Below are 23,269 nucleotides of genomic sequence, written 5' to 3' on the forward strand. Positions count from 1 at the left end.
AATAGGAAACCACTAGAGTTTACTGAGTAGGGTGGTGACATGATCAGACTTACATATACTTTACAAAAATCAGTTCTGCAGCTGCATGGAGGATGTGTTTCCTCTCTAGTCTCTCCATGATGTTTTTAAAATAGACAAGAACACCAAGCAAAGTCATCTATAAGGACCTGACCCATGTTATGGATACTGAAATTAATTCTAAGTTACTACATAGTATCATGCCAGTAACATTCCATTATCACAAGAACTAAAAACTTACACATGTGCCAGCTGCACACACATATAGAGACACAGACACAAAGTAGAATTAATGAATGATTCAAATTCAATTTGCATTTAATACAATCGCTATGTAATTTTTAGCTCTACTTGCATTCAACTGGTTTTCCAGATGTTCTTTACTTTGTATGTATAAAAATTTACTTTTCTTCCTTTAATGTATTAACCTACATTTGTTCCTGCTGAATATCATTCTATCCTAGAGCGAATGTGGCTATAATCTACAACCCAGAATTGTCTTATCTTTCAAAGCAATCTTACAAAATTAATCTTGTTTTTCTCCTTAGTTTATGGAACACTACTATTTTATTCTGTGAGGTGGAATACTATCCACAGAAGTTATCCATCATTCTCCAGTGGTTAAATTTATCACATAATCAGTATGCTCTACAATTCAGAGCTCCATTTTCTTTTTTCATTCCTAATCTTATTTTTATTGATATCTTTTGGTTTCATATCACCTACACTTGTGAACACATTCCTCTCTCCTTCTCTTCCCCTCCCCAGAGAGCCAGTCCAGGTGACACAGGATAAAAAGAAAGAGAAAGCAGTTTAACAAAGCCAACCAACACACCAATCATGCCTGACAGTATATGTAATATTCCACCCACACCCTGGAATCAAAAGTTCTATCCGTATCAGCCAAAGCCTTCTAAGTTTAATGGAGAGCCCCAAAGGAAAGGCAGAACTAGACAGGTCACTTGAGGGTGGAGGCAGTGAGAAGACTACCCTTAATGACTCTCCATCATTTGTGGCAATGGATTTAGGAGTCTAGGATTTCCATCGATCTGTACCTACTCTTACGGCAATAATCAGCCCACCACCATAGCTTCCTTTATACTGAGTTAAGTAACAAATTCTCTGACAACCAAAATCTCATTTGATCACAACAGAAACAAATTTAGTATCATTTACAAACTTACTAGAATCTCATTTGGAAGGGATTGCAGAGGTCATCTATTGCAGTCAGCACCTGAAGCACAAATTCCTTTGAAAACATCCCCATCAAGTGGTGATGTAAACATTGTTCAAGAACCCCAGTTCTGGGGAAGTCATTTCCTCATTAGGAAGCCCATTCCATTTTTACATAGCTCTAAGATGTTGGAAGAACTGAAATATGCCTCTCTGTATCTTCCAGCCATAAATCTTAGGTGTACACTTCCCATACCTCCAAAAACAGCGACCACAACAAATCACTTACAATAAACATTTATATAGTGCTTTTAAGATTTACAAAGCAGTTTTCGCACAAGAAACTTGTGAGGTAGATAAAATAAGCATTATTATCCCCCTTTTGCAGACAAGCAAACTGGAGCCTCCTTTTTCTCTGAAGTTAGCAATGGCACTGTGGTTTTAAAAAAAAGAAAACAGAGTACTAAGAATCACTCTGTTATAGACCATCCAGTAATATTAACTTAGCTGGGGGCAAAGGCAGGATGGCAAAGTGAACTGAACATGTCTGATGAGTTCTCCCAACCCAACCCTCTAAGCAACTTTTAAAAAACATGTCAAATCAAATTCTGAGATAACCCAAAAGAAGTCACAGTGACTCGTTTTTCCAGCCAAAGACAACACAGAACAGAAAGAGACACTACAAACACTGGGGTTGGGGGCTGGATGGGGCTGGATGGGGCTGGATGCATGGCAGAAATGGCATTGGCTGTGGCACCTGGAGGTACTGGCAGCAGCAGCTGAAGCAATGAGGTGTCATACTACTGGAGGAACTGAATCATATTTACTTTAACATTTTCACTATAAATGAAACCAGAGGACACAACAAAGCTACAGCTAAGTGGAAGGATGGCTCACATGATTTCCTTAGCGAGGCAAATTAAGGAACTGGCAGAGTTAGTTTAATTGTACAAAGCCAACAAAGAAGCATCATTTCACTGGACATCTATTCATCTCATTGCAATTCTAATGACACACATTTGCAAAAGGTCCAGCTTACACACCAATACCTATCGCTGAAGATAAGGAAGTAATGCAATTTTATGAAGAAAGGATTAAGACCTTCCAAATTAAATTAGCATGTACTTTAATTCTCAGTGACATCAATGCAGAGGTGCACATACAGAAAACTGACCAAAAAAAAAGGTTGACAAACATGATGAAGGAATAAGAAAAAGAGAAGGCCAAAGTCTTGAAAATTATTCAAAATCCTCTTATATCTATAAGATAAATACTTTCAAGAACAATGCTGGTAGGCATTGGACATGGCAAGTACCAAAAAAGATCATTTTTAAAAAAAGGAAATTAGTGGTAAAGTGATAGTCTTGGAGTCATGAAGACTTGAAGTCAAAAACAGCCTCCCATACATACTAGCTTCGTGACCCTGAGACCCACTTAACCTCTATTTGCCTCGGTTTCCTCAACTGTAAATGAAGATAATAGCACCAATCTCCCAGGGTTGTTGTGAGGATCAAATGAGATAATATTTCTAAAGTGTATGGCACAGTACCTGGCACGTACCAGATGATTAACAAATGCTTGTTTCCTTTTTTCCTCTAAGCCAGAAATGCCTGGATTTAGAATAATGTTAATAAAACTTCTTTCTAGCAGACATGTACCTAAAACATAGAATGCAGTATTAATATTTTTCCTTTGACAATACTGAATCATTAATGATTACTCTTTAAGTCTAGCCATTCAACCAGTTTCAAAACCATCTAATTATATCTATGCAGTTTACATATTGAGCAGTTAGGTGGCACAGTGGACAGAGTTCTGGGCCTGCAGTCAGGAAGACTCATCTTCATTAGTTCAAATCTGGCCTCAGACACTTACTAGCTGTGTGACAATGGTGTATTGGGAAGGTAAGTGTCACAATATCAATGGTGACTATGAATATGCCTATATAGTTCCGTATCGCAGAATATGAGACTCTCCATATAGAAGGCATTAGAAGTAAAACATTTATTCAGACACCAGAGGGTTACATCCCCAAACCATTAACTCCAATTCCACATATCAGCAATTGTATCCAAAACCATTAAGTCCACTTCATTATAACAGCAAGGAAATTAAAACACAATATCAGAGTAGGGAGCCAAGCCATCCCATAACCTTCCTCTCTGCTGGTGTCGGCTTGCCTGCTTCATCTCTTCCTGAAGTTCTGAGAGCTTCCAGTTCTTCCGGCTACCCTCAGCGTGTGTGTGTGTGTGTGTGTGTGTGTGTGTGTGTGTGTGTGTGTACACCCTTTTCAGAGCCCCAGGGCTTCACACCTCTTGTGACCTAATTAGCAAAAGGGTGTGGGCCTTTCTATAAACAAGCCTCCCTTAATCAAGCTTCCCTGAACTAGCTCCACCTGAGGCCTATTAAGGGGATTAATGGGCAGGGAAGATCTTTAATCACATTAATACCACATCTGGGCAAACCCTATTTGCCTCAGTTTCCTAATCTGTAAAATGAGCTGGGGAAAGAAATGGCAAACCACTCCAGTATCTTTGCCAAGAAAACCCCAAATGGGGTCATGAAGAGTCAGACAAGTGAAAAGCAACTGAATAACAAAGTTTACATATATTCATCTCTTCCACACAAATAGTAAGAGGTATTTTAGGCAAACTATATCTCAAGTATCCTCCATAACTCAGAAGAACAAAATGCAGTCTTAATAATCCTTCACCCATACTAATCACTAGTCTGATAGCACAGAGAAAGCATGTCCATTTGGATATAATTCCCACCTCAATAACCAGGTTGCAGAATAATGATCATAGAAATGAAAAATAAAATAGGCAAATGTAATAAAAAAAAAACCAAGAGAAAGAATTGGCAAGTCCTTGTGATAGACTTGATATAATAGATATTGGAGGGAAATGGGTAAAATATGGTTCTAAAATTACGAGACTACAGTGTTTCCATCAATCATAATAAAAAAATAAGCAATAAAGTGATTCTTTGGGGGTAGATGAGGAACTTGGGTTTGGTTTTGTTTGTTTAACAATTATACCCCAAACTTGTCTGGGTATGCCCAGTTCAACTCAAATGTAGGCACCCTTTGGGGGCCTTTGGAGCATGTCCATATTGTCTAACATGGATACCTCAGCATCCTTTGGTCTCCTTTGATCGGCTACACAAGTCTTTAAAACTAGCAAGGCTGAGCCAGTTCCTCTTTTTCTAGGGCTCTCTCTGGCCATTCTTATTTGTTGCATCCAGAGGGTAAAAGGTCACAGTTCCTCCACAGAATGGGTGCCATGGAACTCAACCAGTGAGAGAGGAAGGACTTTCCTTCCCTCTGCTACTTCTTTTTACCCCAACCTCCCAGAAATGGGTCTGGGGTTTTGTTGTTCTGTGCCATTATTCCTCCTCACTTTCAGGTGCTAGAGGCTTCTTCCAGGTCCAGGAGTCTGAGCTATGACCACCTCAGAGCAAGGATTACAGGCAGATTAGCACAGCCAGGCAACCTGGCATGGAAGCTCTGAGAAGCCAAGGAGCCTAGGGCTCAAGCCTGAGGAGGAGGCTTAGTTGTAGAACCAGTACTGGCTAGGGGGAGGGGCCAAGTCAAGAACCAATCAGCCCTGGTCGTTCAGGCGGCGCTTGATGACGTCAAAAACTCTATAAGAGGGGAGAGGACAGCTTGAAGATCCTCTCTTCCTTTTCCGGTTGGAGCCAGAGATGCCTACAGCCGAAGCTGTAGAGGGGAAGCATGTATACGATTTTGCCTTATACTATCTCACTTCTCTGTGGCCTCCTGGTTACCCTTGTGAGGCGGACTTATTGGGCCTGGAAGCTTTTGATCAAAATATCAAAATGGGGACGCTGGTTTGTGGGCTTGTTACTGTGGAGTGTAAATACATGCTTTAGTGCTCCTGCCTTCTGCCTAGAGAATTCCTTATATCCTGCGGTTCCAGACCTTTTAGGCACATATGAGATTCTCCTTGAAATCATAAATTCTGCCTTCCTAATATAAAAGTACTGGAGAACCCTGAGGGAGAAGGGAAATCTAATACCCCTGGCCTCACAGACAGTGGGGGAAAGGGGAGGAGAGGAAGTAGTCAATGTCACTCAAGTTTTAGGTGTTTCTATTGATAAGGAGAGGTTACCCTATCACTAATTGATAAGAAGAGGTTACTTATCACTAATTGATAAGAAGAGGTTACTTATCACTAACTGAAATCAATAAACATTTATTAAGCACCTAATGCATGCAAGATACTGTGCTAGGCACTGAAAACAAAAAGATCAAGACAGTTCCTGCCTTTAAGGAGTTTTTAATCTAACAGGAAAGAGATCTCACATATATGATACAAGGGTGCAAGGGAGAGATGCAGATTAAGTGATATAAGAAAAGTTAAGGAGATAAAGGCCACTTCTAGCTAAAACAGTAGGGAAGGCTTTAAGGAGATGGCAGAAACCAAGCTGAACCCTGAAGGAAGAAAAAGATTTCAACAGACAGTTAAAGTATAGAGGGAGTATTCTAGGCATGAGCACAAAGTCATAAGGACAAGATTAAAATTGAAGAACAAACAGCAGTCTGATTTGGGTAAACCAAAGTGCTTGGAGGAGAAAATATGAAATCAGGCTAGAAAGGCAGGTTAGAACCAGTCTTTGGAGGACTTTAAAAACCCAGCTAAAAGGTTTGTATTTTATCCAAAAGCAACAAGAAGAAACAAAAGGTTTTTGGAGTAAGTAAATAGTATGCCTTTAGAAGTATTATTTTGCTAACCCAGTTGAAGGATGGGTTGGAGAGGTGAAAGACTGGCAATCGGAAAACTAATGAGAAAGTAATGGCCCTAGGCAAGAGGGAATGGAGAATTGAACTAGGCTGATGGCACAAGAGTTATTACAGAAGAGGAATCGACAAGACTTGGCAAATGACTGGATCCAAAAGGCGAAGGGGATGAAAGAAATAAACATTATTCCAAGGTTTGAGCCTGGATGGTCAACTTTCAAGATCCAAAGAACCTGAGTAATCCATCTCATTGCCACCCCCTTGCCATTCTGCTTGAAGGATGAGTCATGAACTCCCAAATCTCCATTTTCCCAAGGAGCTCGGCTCAGAACATCTCATTTCTCATCTGGCTGTGCTGCTCTGGGACACTGCTGCTTCTCTCCCCCAGCCCCTCTCTGCTTTTTAGCTCCCTTTTAGTACAGTCTTCCCCCATTAGACTGTAAGCATCTTGAGGACAAGAATTATGTCTTTCTTTTATCATATTTGTATCCCTAGTATTTAGCACAGTGCTTGACACATAGTAGGTACTTGATAAGTTTTATTAACTGATTATGTGATTGAGAGGACCGTAGTTCTGTTAACAAAAAACAGAAAAGTTTGGCTAACAACAGTATGTGGGAAAAAGATACTGAGTTCAGCTTTGAATATGGTTTGAGTTTGACCAAACAAAAACATCCAACAAGAATACAGAAACAGAAGCTCAGGGAGAGAACAAGGATGGTGTGCTTCAGTGCACAGAGCTTTGGATTTGAAGTCAGAGAATTTGGGGTTGAAATCCTGTCTCTGTCACTACCTGTCTCACTTAACCTCTATGACTCTCAGTTTCCTTACCTGTAAATTGAGGAAGCTGGACTAAATGGCACCTAAAATCCCTCCCAGCAATAAATCTATGGTCCTTTGATCTTATGAACAGAGATGGATATATGTATATTATATATGTATGTATGAGTCCTCTGGAGAAAGCTAATAATTGAAGGGCCATGGAAATTAATGATATTTGTAAAGGAAGAGTATAAACAAAGAAAAGAGATGCAATGGCAGAGCTTTGGAGTATACCAATACATAGGGATTGGACAGAAGATGACTCTGAAAATGAAAAGGAGAAGAAATTGTCCAAAAGACAGAAGAACTGGGAGGCAGAAATAACTGAGGTCACACAGGATTCTAGAGAGAAGGAGATAGGGTTGGAGAAAAAGCACCATGCTATGAAAAGACGTCTAGGCTTGAACTCAGAAGACCTGAGTTCCAAGACCCATTTCTATAACACTTAATAGGCTATTTCAATGTTAGTAAATCATTTTTACCTTTCTTCTCCAGGTTTCTCACTGATAAAATAGGTGAAAATACCTATTTCACAGAACTGATATTGTTGCCCATTGTCATGGAAAACTTTCTTTAAATGTGAGTTATTTTTATGTAGATTTTGTTATCCACTGTGCATAGACAGTAGCAAAAATTGCACAAACAGATGAACTCAATAAAGGAGAAAATTTTTAAAAACTGGAGGACTCAGTCTTAATTTGTCAGTATAATGACAGTCACAAGTATGCAGGAGGAATAGATTTGTTGTTGCTGCTGTTGTTTTGTGGATTAGTCATGCCCAACTCTTCGTGACCTCATCTGGGGTTTTCTTGGCAAAGATACTGGAGTGGTTTGTCATTTCCTTCTTCTGCTCGTTTTGCAGATGAGGAAACTGAGGCAAACAGGGTTAAGTGACTTTCCCAGGGTCATACAACTAGGAAATGTCTGAATCAGGATTTGAGCTCAGGTTCTCCTGACTCCAGGGCTGGTGCTCTACTCACTGTGTCACCTAGTTGTCTCAGGAGGGATAGAGAAAACCAGCAAAGAAAATAATGAAAAAGCAGTATAAAGGGAAAGACTAAAGCCAGCAAAACCATTGCACTAAGAGTAAGAACACCTGGCTTATAGTCCCAGCTCTTTCTGGCACATGATCTTAGAAAGTCATTTAATTACTCTAGGGGTCAGTCTCATCTATAAAGTATGGATAAAGAAGGGCTACCGTGACCTCCTCCTATAGGATTGTTGTGAAAACAAAATGCTGTTCCCAACTCCGGTCATTTTCACTGTCTCCCATTCCTGGGATGTTCTCCCTTCACATCTCTGATGCCTGGCTTTCTTCTAGCTACGGTAAAAATCCCACCTTGTACAAGAAGCCTTTCCTGATCCCTCTTAATTTTAATGCTTTCTCTCTGTTGATTATTTTCAACTTATCTTATATGTAGCTTATGTGTACACAGTTGTGTACATGTCACTTCCCCCATTACTCTGAGAGCTCCTTGAGAGCTGGGACTATCTTTTACCTTTCTTTCTATCCCCAGTGCTTAGCAAAGGGTCTGACACACAGTAGGCACTTAACAAATGTTTACTGACTATGAAAATTCACTTCAAGAAGTACGACAAACTATATAAATACAAGTAATCATCATCAACCAAAGAAGGCAAAGGTGCACAGAGCAGGAAGACAATAAACATTCCTTCTCAAGTGCCTAATCATTTTGGGAAAAAAAAAAGAGAGAGAAATTTCCTGTCTCTGCTAACATGTTCCCAGTCCCTTTTTTCTCTCCTGGTTTTTTCCCCCTAAATCTCCCTGACAAGGCTTCACCAAGCCAAAAAAAAAGTACACTAAAAATACTTAAGAACAAGTGCTTAGGTGACTGCCTGAGTGGGAGGAAGGGTAGCTGGCTTCTCCTTCCAACTCACTTTTGCTGAACTGTACCTCTGCAATGATATTGTTATAGGAATTAGTGCTGTTTTGATGTTTATGTTCTCTATTCTAAAACAATTCCTTTTAAAAACCCAACATTAAGGACCACATGGATCAACATGGCATGACTATTCATGTCCTTACAAAAGACAGAAACTTGAATTTCATCTCCTAATTTATTCTAGGAAAAAAAAGCTTGAGTTTAAAATTTTAATCTCCTTTGCATAATACAATGGGCTTTTAAACACTCAAGGAACATGGAAGTCAGCAAATCTGAGTTCATATTAGCTCTGCTACTGACTTGTTATACAGCAAAAGGAAAATGATGCAGCCCGTGCCTGCTTCTATATTTGTAAAATGGTGACTCTACTATGTACTTATCTCAAATGGGGTGAATTAATAAATGTTTGTACGATGCTTTGTGATCCTCCAGATGAAAGCGATTACAGAGGAAATTAATATTATCATTATTATTAACCCACCAAACAGTCACAATGAAAATGTATAGATTGCATTTGAAGTTTCTATGGGAATCAAAGTAAAAGCTGTCAAGTCAGACAAAATGGAAAACCAATCAAAACATTCATTTCATTTCATTTAAGTTGGCAAAGATTCCTTGATGCCTAGATTTTAATATGTAAGGAGAGAAATATTTTCCTAACAACTAGAATGATTTCAACTTTGTGCTAATTTTTTTAAAGGATAACCTACTATTCCCAAATAGCAAGCACTCATACCAAATTTAAGGGAAAGTATGAGTAGTGAATGTATTGAGAGTAAAAGCCACTAGAAGAGATATCACACAAAAATATGAAAAGGAGGGCTTAAGAATTCAAGAAATGATTAATAATGGGTGAATAAATTAGATGCAAACTTTTACTGAGCACATCGAGTGGATAGGATGAGATATAATCTAAGGTTTAGATCTGGGATCAAGGGATCTTACAAGCAACTTACCACAGTACAAGGAACACATGGGATAGTGATAGCAACAGAGGAAAAATACAAAAATTAACAACACAGTCAGTGCTCTCAAGGAGGTTATAGTCTAGTATCAAGAAATAAGATAAGTACAGAAATAAATGAAAGGCAGAATAAAAAAGAGCATGTATGGTTTAAACTAAATGCTATACAGGTTTACAGGTAGAAATTCATGGCTAAGGCAGCTGGGATAATGAAAGACTTTTCAGGAACTCTGGAACATCCATATACTACTAGAGTTTTATATCAGGAACATACTAATGGCCACAGATTCTATCACCTAAATTCCAGGATTTATTACGGGGCAAACTTCCAAACTTCCCTGCCTTCATGTAACTCTCCTGTCCATTAACATGGTAGACATATATAATCCTTATTCCCACATGACTCCCTTGCCTCTATTTTTTTTTCCTTCTGACTGCGGTAATAATTTCTAGTGCTTCTAACAAAGCTGAAATAGGGTCTAATTTATTCTGAGTTCAACACTCACGCCTTTCTCAAATTTCTCATACCACTTTGCCTGAACTTTTTCATAAAGATGTAGATATAGACATAGATATAGATGTATAAGTATGTATTTCACATGTGTGCATATGCACATATATAATATTAATCATCTGATATATAATATATATTTACATCATTTCAATTTCCAAATGTATCCCCCTGACCTCCCTAATCCTATAACAAAGAAAAGGGGGAAAAAAGTAGTTCATCAAAACTAATCAATATACAATATTCCACACTCATAGTTCCCCACCTCTGCAAAAGAGACAGAAGCACATTTTCTTTTTTCTACTCCCAAGTCAAACTTGATCCTTTTAATTCATAGTAATAACAGCTAGCATTTATATAGGACCTACTATGTGCAAGGCACTACACTAAGCAAACTTTATAAATATTTTCTCATTTGATCTGCATGAGAGCCTTGGGAGGTAGATGCTATTTTTAACCCCACTTTACAGTAGGGTAAACTGAGGTAGGGGTTGTGACTTGCACAAGGTCATACAGCTAGGAAGTATCTGAGGCTGGATTTGAACTCAAGTCTTCCTGACTCCAGGCCTAGCACTATAGCCGCTGCACCACACAGCTGCTCTTCACAACAGTAAGTTTTTTGCTTCCATTTCCATTTTGTGGTCATTCTGCTTCTTTGCACTTCTCTCTCTTATCATAGTTATTTGTGAACACATATTCCCCCCCCCAACTCAGTCAGCCAATCAACAAGCATTTCTTAAGTGCCTACTATGTTCCAGGCTCTTTGCTAAGCTTTGGAGATACAAAGAAAGGCAAAAGCCAGTCCCGTCTCTCAAGAAGCTCCCAGTCTATGGGCGAAGACAACATGCGAACAACTATGTACAAATCTGATCTATACAGGATACACCAAGGGTACTCTAAAAAAGGAAGCACCAAAATGAAGGAAGATTGAGAAAGGCTTCTGGAAGAAGGTGGTGGGACTCGATAGAAGCCAGGAAGTGTCACAGAGCATTTTACATGAAGAATGGCGCAACATTCAACCATTAGCTCCCTGAGAGAACTGAGTGCGTTATATCTATCTTCTTATCCCTTCCAACAACACCTCAACGCCTCACTCTCGCTCACTTTATGATTCTTGTCAAAACCAGTCATTTCTATCTTTACAACTCCTCTATACCTTCATCTCTCCTATACATCTCTCTACCTACATAACCACCACCTGGGTTTATTGCAATAGCCTTTTGATTGGTCTCCCTGTCTCATCTTTCCCTACTCCAGGCCATTCTCATGACTCAGCTGCCCAAGCGATCTACTGAAAGTACAGGTCTGACCGTGTCAGTAGTCTCCTCTGGGGGCTCCCTAGCACCTGCAGGATTAACTATAAAATCCTCTGTTTGGCTTTTGATAACTTTCACATCCTGATCCATTCTGACTTTTCCAATTTTCTTCCCCTCCCTTTCTTATTCTCTTCCACACACTCTTCAATCCACTGACACTGACTTTCTTACTGTTCCTCTCACACAACAATCTATCTCCCAACTACACCTTTCCACTAGCTTTCTCTCTCATGCCTAGAACATTCTCCTTCCTTCCCTTTGCCTCCAAGCTTCCCACACTTCTTTCAAAACTCAGCTCAAATCCAACCTCAGGCAAGAGGCCTCTTCCAGGCTCTTCACCACCTTCTCCGCTTCTCACTGAAATTACATCTACTTTACCCTATATACACACCTGCTATTTACATAGCTGTTCACATGTTGTATCCCTCATTAAAATTTGTGCTCCTTCAGGGCAGAGGCCATAGTTTTTGTCTTCCTTTGTATCTGCAGTGCTTAGCAGAGTGCCATATTTGTAAGTACTTAACAGCAAAGAGTCTTGCATGTAATAAGCACTTAATACATATTTTTTAAATTAAATTGAAACACCATAACTGGCTATCTCTACTCTTCGCATGCCTCTATTTCCTAAGCTTAATCTAGAGAAAACTGTCTAGCTTCATTTGTGACTTGGCTTCCCAAATTTTAAGAGGCAGGAACTACCTCATTCATTTTTGTATCCTGCAAAGCATATAGCAGGATAGCATACAAAAAATATTCTTTGAATCCAGGTGCTTACATAAGAATTTCAACCACATTTTAAAATGCTTTCAAATGGTCAAACAAGTTTTGATTTTTGTCTTATAAACATGCACACATACACACACATATACACATACACACAGAAAATAACAGGGAAACACTATCACCAAACCTAAAAGCTACCTTTAAAAAAAAAGACCTAAAATTTTCTCCTCAAATAAAAATAAACATTTACTCCCTTCTCAAACCAATTTGAGAGAGATTGAGGATCTAGAGCAACAGTGTGCTCACCTCCTTTCCTAAGCAAACAGATGACGAAAGGATAGAATTTGACAGAACAGTGGATAGGGTACCCTCATCCAATCTGAAAAACAGTCTGAGTGGGGAAGGTACAGTAATAAGGATGGCTGACTCAAATGGGACAACAGCTGTTATGAAGGTAGACTGAAATGAACACGGACTCCTAGTCAGGCAGTTCTGGTTGTCATGAATTGGCAGTGTGACTCTGAGCAAGTTCAGGCCTGTTTCCTCTTCTGCAAAATGAGGATTTTTGAACTAAATAATCTAAGAAGTTACTTCCAGGAATAAAATTCTGTGATTCTTTTTTTTAAATTTACCCATTATTTGAACAGAAACATTATAATGGAGAAAAACCTTTTCAATATTCATATATTCATGATTCAATATACATACATATAGATAGATATCTGTATCTATATAGATCTATATAGATAGCAAACAAAAGTCAGAAAGTGTTTGATATGAAGTTGGGCTAACTTCCAAAATAATCAAGGATACATCTAGAAATGTTCGTTTTTATGCTATATCACAGTCGTAAACCAAAAGCTTATTAACAAATAAAATCCACAGATCAGTTCTCTTGCCATGAAAAGTTGAGCTCCTAGTTTGCATTTACTCCTGAAAAGCACAGAAAATTCCATTTTCTTTGTATCCTTAAGTGTGAGGATGGATATTTAAAACAGACTTGGGCTGTGTCTAAACAGGCAATTAAGAGTTCAGGATATTAGTGAAAGAATTAAACCCAAAAACTACTAAGGAAAAAGCATAATGTCTAGGTCTTAGCTGTCTAGTTGTGTATACTGATGAAAACAATTAAATAATAACAGAGGTAGCTAGGTGGGGAAGTAGACAGAGCACTGGACTTTGAGTCAGGAAGGGCTGAGTTCAAATCTTGCCTCAGACACTCAGTTGTGTGACCCTGAACAAGTCTCTCAGCTTCAGTTAGCCTCAGTTTCCTCAACTATAAAATGGGGATAATAAGAGCACCTACCTCCCAAGGTTATTGTGAGAACCAAATAAGAAACATTTGTGAAGCACTTTTCGAACTTTAAAGCTCTCTACAAATGCTAGCTATTTTTTTTTAAGTTTAAAATTCTACTTGAAGGCATGGGTAGTGCCACAGGGTCTGGGATGTTCCAGCAAATGTCCAGATCCATCTCTCACTGCATATTTGGTAAGCAATGACTAAGAAGTCACATTCTTAGATGTCCTATCCACAATGAGATACCTCTCGTTGTGAAAATGCCAGTTGTTTTCACTTTTTTGCCACAATATGTAAAATCTACAAACACATCTCTTCTCTCCTTCCTCTCTGCCACTGGAGGCAACACAGTGGAGAATCTGAGGCTGCTGCCATCTTTGAAGTTGAAGTATCTCAGTTCCAGCCTTGCTACTTCAGGAAAACAAGGAAAAATGGTCTCGATAACCTTAAAATTGAGTTGGAATATATGGGAAAATGGTGGGGGAAAAGGGGGAGGTATCTACAAATGTCCTGGATATTTTTCCTCACAATATAGGATAGATATAATTATTTTACTAAATGAGGAAAAGGAGAGGAGGAAGTGAACTCAGATAAGCATGGTTTAGGGCAGGGGTGAGGATGTTGGGCACATCCCACTCAATGAGTGGAAAATGGTGCACCCTCTAGGCACAAGTATTGCAGTTCTATGTCCAGAGTACTTGGGCATGAGCCCTAGGCTGAAAAGCATGCAACTAGCAAATACAGGGTGTCCCTAAAGTCTGGACACATAGGAAATGTGGAGATATTGCATCGAGTTCACGTGAATCTTGCAAAGCGCATCAACCTTTGGATCACAAATGATGGAAATCATATTGAAGATGTTATTTGTTAATATTCCAATTAAATAAAATGTTGTTGAAAATTTCATTCATTTCATTTCTTGAAAATATGCATTTTTGCCTATGTGTCCAGACTTTAGGAATACCTTGTACATCCCTGAATAAATTCTCAGAATTATGCTACCTATTTACAGAATGTTAGCACTGAGATGGCATCATTATACTTCTAACCAGGGCCATTAACTGTACACATTCCAAAAGTGGTCAGCTGGGCTTTTCTTATGGATATGTAATAATTACAACTCCTCCTCCTCCTCACATTTATATAATGCTTTAAGGTTTACAAAGCAGCTTCCCACAAGAGAATGGCTGAAGACAATAGCCAAGGCATTCTCCTATATAGCCAAGTACACAACTGGACATGCTAACGAACTCATGAGAAGGAATGCATCCTTCATTCACACCCAAGAAGATATCTTTCTCCCAGAGTTGTTATGAAGATCAAATGAGATATTTGTGAAGCATTTAGCCATCAATCAATTAATCAATATACATTTACCCACTGGAAGCACATAGTAGGTGTTCAATAAATAGTTGTTTCCTTCCTCCTTTCTTTCTTCCTTAATACAGATGAGCTTATTTGAGCTTCCCAACAAACCTTAAGACAGGTATCACAGGTACTATTTTTTCCATCCTGCGTTAAAAGGAGAGAATCTAGCTCAATGTACATTATAATAGTAGTTAGCTTTTATATAGAACTTTAAGGTTTGCAAAGCCACTTTACAAATTGCTCATTTGATCCTTACAACTCTGGGAAGTAGTTATTATGATGTCCATTTTACAGATAAGGAAACTGGGGACCAGAAAGGTTCAATGACTTGCCCAAGATTACACTGCTAGTAAGCGTCTGATGCTGGCTCTGAACATGTGTCTTCCTGACTCCACATCAGCACTTAGGGGCCTCTCCATATCATCAACATAAAACAACAATAGAAAAATTATAAAGAAAGCCATTGTAGGAGTACTTGGAATCATTGAGATGCAGGAGGTTCTAAAAATCAAAATAATAAAGAGTAGGTATTTTGGACCTCTCCACACACCCCCAAAAAGCCTCTTCAGAAAGCCTCCCTGCTCCTCTGTCCACTGCCCCTCTCAGCCTTTGTAAGCTACAAAAGAAACAGATTTCCAGCTGCTTTGCAAATCAAGGGTTATTGGGCAGGAAGTAGAAATATTCTGATTCAAACTTCTTTTCCACTGCCTTTTTTACTTCCTTAGGTAGATATATGAAATATTAACAATCCTGAGAATCACAGGTTATAACTGGAAGAGATCCTCAGGGATCACCCTATCCAACCCCTATTATTTTACAAATGAGTACGCTGAGACCCAGAGGGGTTAAAAGATAGGACGGCTTCACACAGGGGGCAGTGAATAAATAACAAACCAAGTAATAGTAATAACTGAATATTACATAAAAGCATTTTGGTAGCTGGTAGCACAGGGAGTAGAGGGTTAGGTCTGGAGTCAGGAAGACCTGAGTTCAAATTCAAGTTCAGACATTTGCTATGCGACCCTGGGCAAGCTATTTAAACTCTGCCTGCCTCAGTTTCCTCATCTGTAAAATAGGGATAAAATGGGATATCTTTCTCCCAGAGTTGTTATGAAGATCAAATGAGATATTTGTAAAGCATTTAGCCATCAATCAATTAATCAATATACATTTACCCACTGGAAGCACATAGTAGGTGTTCAATAAATAGTTGTCTCCTTCCTCCTTTCTTTCTTCCTTAATACAGATGAGCTTATTTGAGCTTCCCAACAAACCTTAAGACAGGTATCACAGATATTATTATCTCTACTTTTTACATGAGAAAACTGAGACTTAAGGAGGAAAAATGATTTGCCCATGGTCATACAAGTAGAAAAATACAGAGGAAAAAAACATTCAAACCCAGGTCTGCTGAACTTCAGATCCAGCACTTTATCTACTGACTTTTCACAAATAATTTATTTTCAGCTTGTTTAGACTTCCTGCATGTTAAAGTTTCAAAGAAACTATTATTTTTAATTAAAAATCAACGGTAATATTACTGTTAGGTCTGTATCCCAAAGAGATTTTTAAAAAAAGGTGGGAAAGGACCTATTTGTTCAAAAATCTTTATAGCAGCTCCTTTTGTGGTGGCTAAGAATTGAAAATCGAGGGGATGTTCATCAATTGGGGAATGGCTGAACAAGCTGTGGTATGGGATATTATTGTGCTGCTATAAGAAATGACGAGCAAGATAATTTCAGAAAAACCTGGAAAGACTTACATGCACTGATGCAGAGCAAAGAGAGCAGAACAGGGAGAACATTGTACGGCACGGTAACAGCAACATTGTATGGTGATCAACTATGAATGACTAGGCTATTTTCAGCAACACAACGACCCAAGACGATTCCAAAGGACTCGTGATGAAAAATGCTATCTGCTTCCAGAGAAAGAGCTGATGGCATCTGAATATAGACACAAGCATACTATTTTTCACTTTCAGGGGTTTGAGTTTTCTTCTACAAAATGACTAATGGGAAATGTTTTATATGATTGCCCATATCTATCCTATATCAGATTGCTTACCATCTCAGGGAGGAGAAGGGAAGAGGGGGAGGGACAGAATTTGGATCTCAAACCTTTAAAAAATGTTTTATATGTAATTGGGGAAAAATAAAATATTTTTAAAACATCAGTGGTACTCAGAGGTCTCTGATAATTTTGAGATACATTCTAATATTCTGCCACCTTCTGGAGGTGTTTCCCTCCAAAGATGCACTATATTACAAACCATCTCTGCTACCCCATCTTAAACAACTCTTGTCCACAAATTATCTAGAAGAGGGTCCACCCAACTTCCTAGGAGCCTTTCTTCATTCCTCCTAACATCTCACAGCAACTGATGGAGCAAATGAACTGTCCACTGGTTATCTTTCACTCCCATCATGTGACCAGCCAACCAATTATTTTTGCTCATATATGTCTTGATAATGCCCTTAACACCAATTCTTCAAAGTGCCTCCTTTGTAATGTGTTACAGCTGCCTGGTTACACCCACGATGTCTCTCTCTATTGCCCTTTGAGTGATTTTAAATTTCAGAAACTGTGGCATTAAATGACTCATGGGCATATCTTACAAAAAGAATATTGGCATTAAAAAGTTGGGCCTCTGTTTCAGGAAGAGGTCTGAAGTAATTAGAAGAATTCTGTAGTTACCAAAAGGAAATCTATCTTCTTCTCTTCTTCCTGCTCAACTCTAAAGCCTATTCAATGACCATCTGCAGTATGTGTATAAGATATACATAAATGTACATATATGTGTACACACATACATGTATACATGTGGTTTTGGGTGTGTATACTTATGAATACACTCTTTCTGCTGTTCATCTAATTGCATATCACAGCCTGGACAATAGACGTTTTTCATCCACTTGTCTCCTCCTGTATGGAGAGTTAGGTCAAATTCTTTTAGGTGATTATAAATCTCATTTAGGAGGCTCCGCAATTTTCCAGGACTATATTCAATGAGCATGTCATTTACAAACAAAAGTAATTATAGGACTTCAAAGGAAATTTGTCTTCAACTTGGCTCCTCTTCTGGATCTCCTCCATGAAAGTAGCAAGCAACTTTGGCAAGTATATGTTATCTTGTTTATGTCTCATTTGAAATTAATGGTCCTACAGGGTCATCAAACAAGATTCAGTCTGTTAGCTCTTTGGAAGAATCATCCAATGTTGACAATACACATGGCAGACACCTTGTTGGAAAGCTTTTACATTGGCATTTTTCTCTACTGAATCAAGTTTTTTATGGTCAACAAAAAATAAACACAGTGGAATGCTGTATCTCTACATCTTTCTTTTTAACTATGTGATATTAAAGAAATGGTCTACTGTGGAATATCACCTATGAAATCCTGCCAGTTCTTTCCAATGCCCTCCTCAAAAGGTACCCCCAATTTATATATAAATTATTATCATAAAAACTTTGAATAGATGAAAAGTAAGCACCTGGGTCAGTATTATTGCTGTTTGTTCAGTTGTCTTTTTCGGGTAATAGAGTGGTCTAAGATTTTTTCCTCTCCTCTGGCATCTTCTCCTTCTTTCAGCTAACTTGAGAACTGATCCCTAAAGGCCTTCAACATTGCGTCACCTCCAGCATGTGCTTCCCCTATGTTTACTTAGTCTGTGCTGGGTGCTTTTCTCATCTTTGTTTGCTTCGGTGCTATTTCATTTCCTATAGAAGCACTTCTGGGATTCTAAAGTACAAAAGTGGTAGCTCCATGATCCTTGATAGAGAAAATATTTACAGATATTTTCCATCTTTCTTCTCTTTATTTCATCTTTTTGTTTCCCCCTCCACTACTTCTCAATGTTTTATGAGGTGATACTGCTCATAATCTTCCACTCTTCTTCTCTGTAATAGTTTACCAGTGAAATCATATTCTAAACTGGTTTTGGCCTTGGCTGCCAACTCTCTCCACTAAGCAATTAAATCAAGCATTTGCTTACTAAGATGCTTTTAAGGATCTCATAAAAGTCTGCTCATTGTGACAAATGATCTACATTGTTTAAATTTAGGTGAAATTATTATACAGTAGTTGGTGCCAGTGTCCTTTTCTCCAACCATTTTCCATTTTTTTACATCAATAACTTATAAAATCAAGTTGAAACTGTTTTAATTTCATGTCTTATCTTTCCCCATTTTTATTCTTCTGGTGTTATATTCATTTTGATCTTTGCTCTAACATGTCAGTAGCCTTACTAGAAGCCAATTCAGACTTCCACTTCGTAAATGACTCAGCTAAGTGGAAGGGAAGATAGAGTGCTGGGTCTGGAATCAAGAAGATCTGAGTTAAAATCGAGCCTCAGATACTTACTGGCTGCATGACCTAAGCAAGTCACTTACCTCTGTTTGCCTGAGTTTCCTCATCTGTAAAATGAGCTGGAGAAGGAAATGGCACACCACTTCAGTATCTTTGCCAAGAAAACCTTAAATGAGGTCACCAAGAGTCAGATACAACTGAAACAACTGAATCCTGGCTAAGTCACTTATGGCTGTCTACCTCAGTTTCCTCATCTGTAAAATGGACATAACAGTACCAATCTCCCAAGGTTGTTGTGAGGATCAAATGAGGTAAAATTTATAAAATAGCACAGTGTCTGGCATATAGTAGGTACATAATGTGCTGAGAATCCAGTGAAATGATATTTGTAAAACGGTACAAAGCTTGGCACGTAATATGTGCTTAATAAATAAATGTGTGTTCCCTTTCCCCTTCCCTCATTTCTTATTTGTCAAAATACAGTGTTCCACTTTTCTGTCATGCTCTTCCATTCTTTCACTGTCTAGTACCTTCTGATTCCATTCTCAAAGAAAATATTTATAACGTATAAGAATGAAGCTTCTGTGCAGCCTACAAGCCTTTAGATTTTCTCAGTCCTTATTTGTGAATCATATTATCATATTTTCCAAGATATTGTTCACTTGTTTCACCTATGCCCACCTTTGCAATTGAAGTCACTGAGAAGTAAAATATATATTGATTTAACATGAAGGGTCTTATCAAGTTCTTCAAAGAATCTGTCCACCTCTTTATTTTCTAAAGCTGATGTTGGCACATAAATTGCAATTATTTTCCTGTTCATCTTTCTGTAAATTCTTACCATGAGCACTGCAGTACAAGAGGACCAAAAGTCCTAAGAAATTATGTTTCTTTTTGCCTCCGAATATGAGATAAAAATCAATTCCACCATTTATCTCTCCAAGAAGAACTAATGTGTCCTCTTTCAGCAACCTCTTTTTGAGGTTCACTGCCATCTAGAGTTTTAACTAGCTCCCAGATCATTCTCCCTCCTTCTCAAGGACTTTGAAACCTGGCTCACAGTCTTCCTCTCCAACCCTTTTCAGAGATTTTAATTTGATGCCAACGTCCCCACCAGTACTCTTGCCTCATAGTTCATCAACCTCATAGTCTCCTACGATTTGTGCCTTCACTTTACTGCAGGCACAAACAAGGATAGTCATACTTTGATCTCACCATCACCCTCAATGTTTGAGCTTCACTATCTAAAACTGCAATTCCTCCTCTGATCATAACTTCCACTTCCTCACTTCCTCCTAAACCTACTCTCTGTCCTCATTGTAGTTTTCAGTTATTCTACACTTCCCTGCCTTCCCTACGACAAGTCAAACCTATCAACTCCCCTCACTCAAACAATCAACAAGCATTTATTAAGGACCCACCATGTAGAAGGAATTATTAGACATTAAGGATACAAAAATAGTCTCTGCCTCAAGAAGCTTTCAATCTACTGGAATATCAACCTGTCTTTTCTGTTTGTCCCATAAATCATCTCTCTTATTCTAGTTTTCAAGATCTCCCTATGCTCTCTCCAGCCTTGAAAAATTTTCACTTGATCTTTCCACCCCCTCAGACTAATACCCCATATCTCTTCTCTCTTTCAAATCTAAACTCCTGGTTAAAAAAAAATCTTCTCTAGACGCCTTGCTTCCACTTTCTCACCTTCCACTAACTTCTCAAAACCTTGTAATCTAGCTTCAGATATTGTTACCCAGCTAAAACTGCTCTATCCACAGTTGCCAATGATGTTAACTGACAAATCCAACGGCCTTTTTCTCACTTCTCATCATTTGGGAGCTCTCTGAAGCAATTAATACTACTGATCACTCACTCTCTTCTGGACACTCTCTTCTCCCTGGATTTTAGTGACACTACTCTGTCATAGTTCTACCATTCAGCCACAATTTCACAGTCTCCTTCATTGGGTCAGACAGGGTACGGCCATCCTCCAGCTGCTCGCCTGCAAAGATGAGCCTCTGCTGGTCAGGGGGGATGCCCTCTTTGTCCTGGATCTTGGCCTTGACATTCTCAATAGTGTCACTGGGCTCTACCTCCAGGGTGATGGTCTTCCCTGTCAGGGTCTTCACAAAGATCTGCATTGTGATCATGTCACTGCCGCCATCAAACTCTGAAAGAAACAGACTTGGAGAAGCTTGCGTTTGATTATGCCTTTTCTTTTTTTCTAAAAATGCTCGTTGAATAAAAGAAATCCTTTTATTTAGCTGCGACTTCCTTCTTTTTCTGGTTTCATTTGCAGTGATGATGTAACAATGGATATACTCAGTTTTTCCAGTAGTAGGTTCACTTTCTGATCACTGGATATGGATCAAGTCAATAATTCTTAAGCGCTTACTATGTGCCAGGTACTATTAAGCACTGGAGATACTAGAAAGGGAAAAATAGTCTCTGTCTAGGGAACAACATACAAACAACTATGTACAAAATACATACTGGCCTCACTTTTAGAGTATAAGCATTTATAGCTGACCTAAAAACTGTGATTCTTAGCACTTTCTGCCCGTATTTATCCTGCAGAAGCCCAACAGGGCCACATAAAATTGAGGGCCATTATATATATATATTTGCTCTATGCATTGTTGTGGCCAAAGTAGTCATCCCCAAGTGGCCAAACTACTGGTGATGAGTGTCTCTGTATTCAGCTCCCATAAAGCAGACACAGTCTACTGCCAGGACCCCTTAAAGCTTTTCCAGCATGGCAGAATCTGCCAAATGTTGTCCTCCTCTGGCATAATCTTCAAGGAACCCTAGGCCACCTCTATGCCAAGATGATGCAAGGGAGTAGGACTTTAGGGAGGACAGATCTTTTTAATACCCTCCTCTAATGTCTCATCCTTATATTAAGGTGACAGTGATTTCCTGAAAGTTATGCCAGGAGAACACAAGCTCTGGCAGGCCCTGCCCAAGCTGGAAACAGTTCAGGTATGGACCCAGCAACACAAAGTATGTCTGTTGCCTGAGGACAAATCTAACAAGATTTGGAGAAACATCACCACTGCTAGCAGCAGGCTGGTGAATTTATTAGCCACTGTAAATCTTGAAGACCAGCTACTAGGTAAGGTTGTAGAGGGCCAGGGAACAGAGAACGCACACTGAAATACCACAGATCCTTAAGGTATTGATATATCCTTTAAATGTCAACTGTCTTTTACTGAACTGTCAAATGAGTTAAATAGCTGGGAAGCCAGAGATATGACTGTGCTGCTATGAGTTCTGGACTAGGTTTTGGGAGCAGGTGGAGCTGACACTATGGGACACAGCTAGGCAAGAAGACTATGACTGACTTCAGTCACTCTCTTACCCCGACACTGATGTCATCCTCATGTGCTTCTCCACTGATAGCCCAGACAGCCTTGAGAACATCCCTGAGAAATGGGCACCAGAAGTAAAGCACTTCTGTCCCAATGTGCCCATCATCCTTGTGGAAAATAAGAAGGACCTGAGGCAGGAAGAGCATACCTGAAGAGAGCTGGCCAAGATGAAGCAGGAAACTGTGAGGTCAGAGAAGGGCCGGGATATGGCGAATCAGATCAGCGCCTTTGGCTACCTTGAGTGTTCTGCCAAGACCAAGGAGGAGGTCTGAGAAGTGTTTGAGGTGGCCACCTAAGCTGGCCTGCAGGTCCAAAAGAATAAGCAGTGGCAGGGCTGCCCTCTCCTCTGAGCTCCCCCCATCTGTTGAGGTATACTCACCATTGGACTCCATATGGCTAGTTTTGGGTCCCTTCCTGCCCAAGGCTGCATGCGTTCTAATGCTCTCCTGCTCTTGAGAGTAGGGAAGATCCTTTAGAAGGACAGGGACCACCCGTATCCTCATGGGTGGCAGAGCTTAGTGCTTGCTCCCATATGAAATAGGACTGTGCTTTCCAAGTTCGAGAAGGCAGGGGGTAGGGGGTGAGGGAAAGTGGTCTTTACTGTTTATTCTGCCCTAAGGTTCATCCACCAGCATTTTTTTACTAACTAGTTCTGGAACCTACTTCTTTTTTCAGTGCTTCCCAGTGAGTGAGGCTTCCTTCTCCTCTTTCTCCGCCTCACCCTCCCCTTAGG

General features: G+C 39.3%; 1 protein-coding gene and 1 pseudogene across 1 annotated transcript in view; one reads left to right on the forward strand and one right to left on the reverse strand.

The window, feature by feature from the left end:
- Positions 1 to 23,269, reverse strand: part of ZNF704 (zinc finger protein 704) — a 371,808-nt gene that overhangs the window by 325,088 nt on the left and 23,451 nt on the right. The gene's annotated exons all lie outside the window — the stretch shown is intronic.
- On the forward strand, positions 22,548 to 22,886 carry LOC118834684 (annotated as a pseudogene).

The sequence above is a fragment of the Trichosurus vulpecula genome, chromosome 1, assembly GCF_011100635.1.
Source record: "Trichosurus vulpecula isolate mTriVul1 chromosome 1, mTriVul1.pri, whole genome shotgun sequence".
Taxonomy (NCBI): domain Eukaryota; kingdom Metazoa; phylum Chordata; class Mammalia; order Diprotodontia; family Phalangeridae; genus Trichosurus; species Trichosurus vulpecula.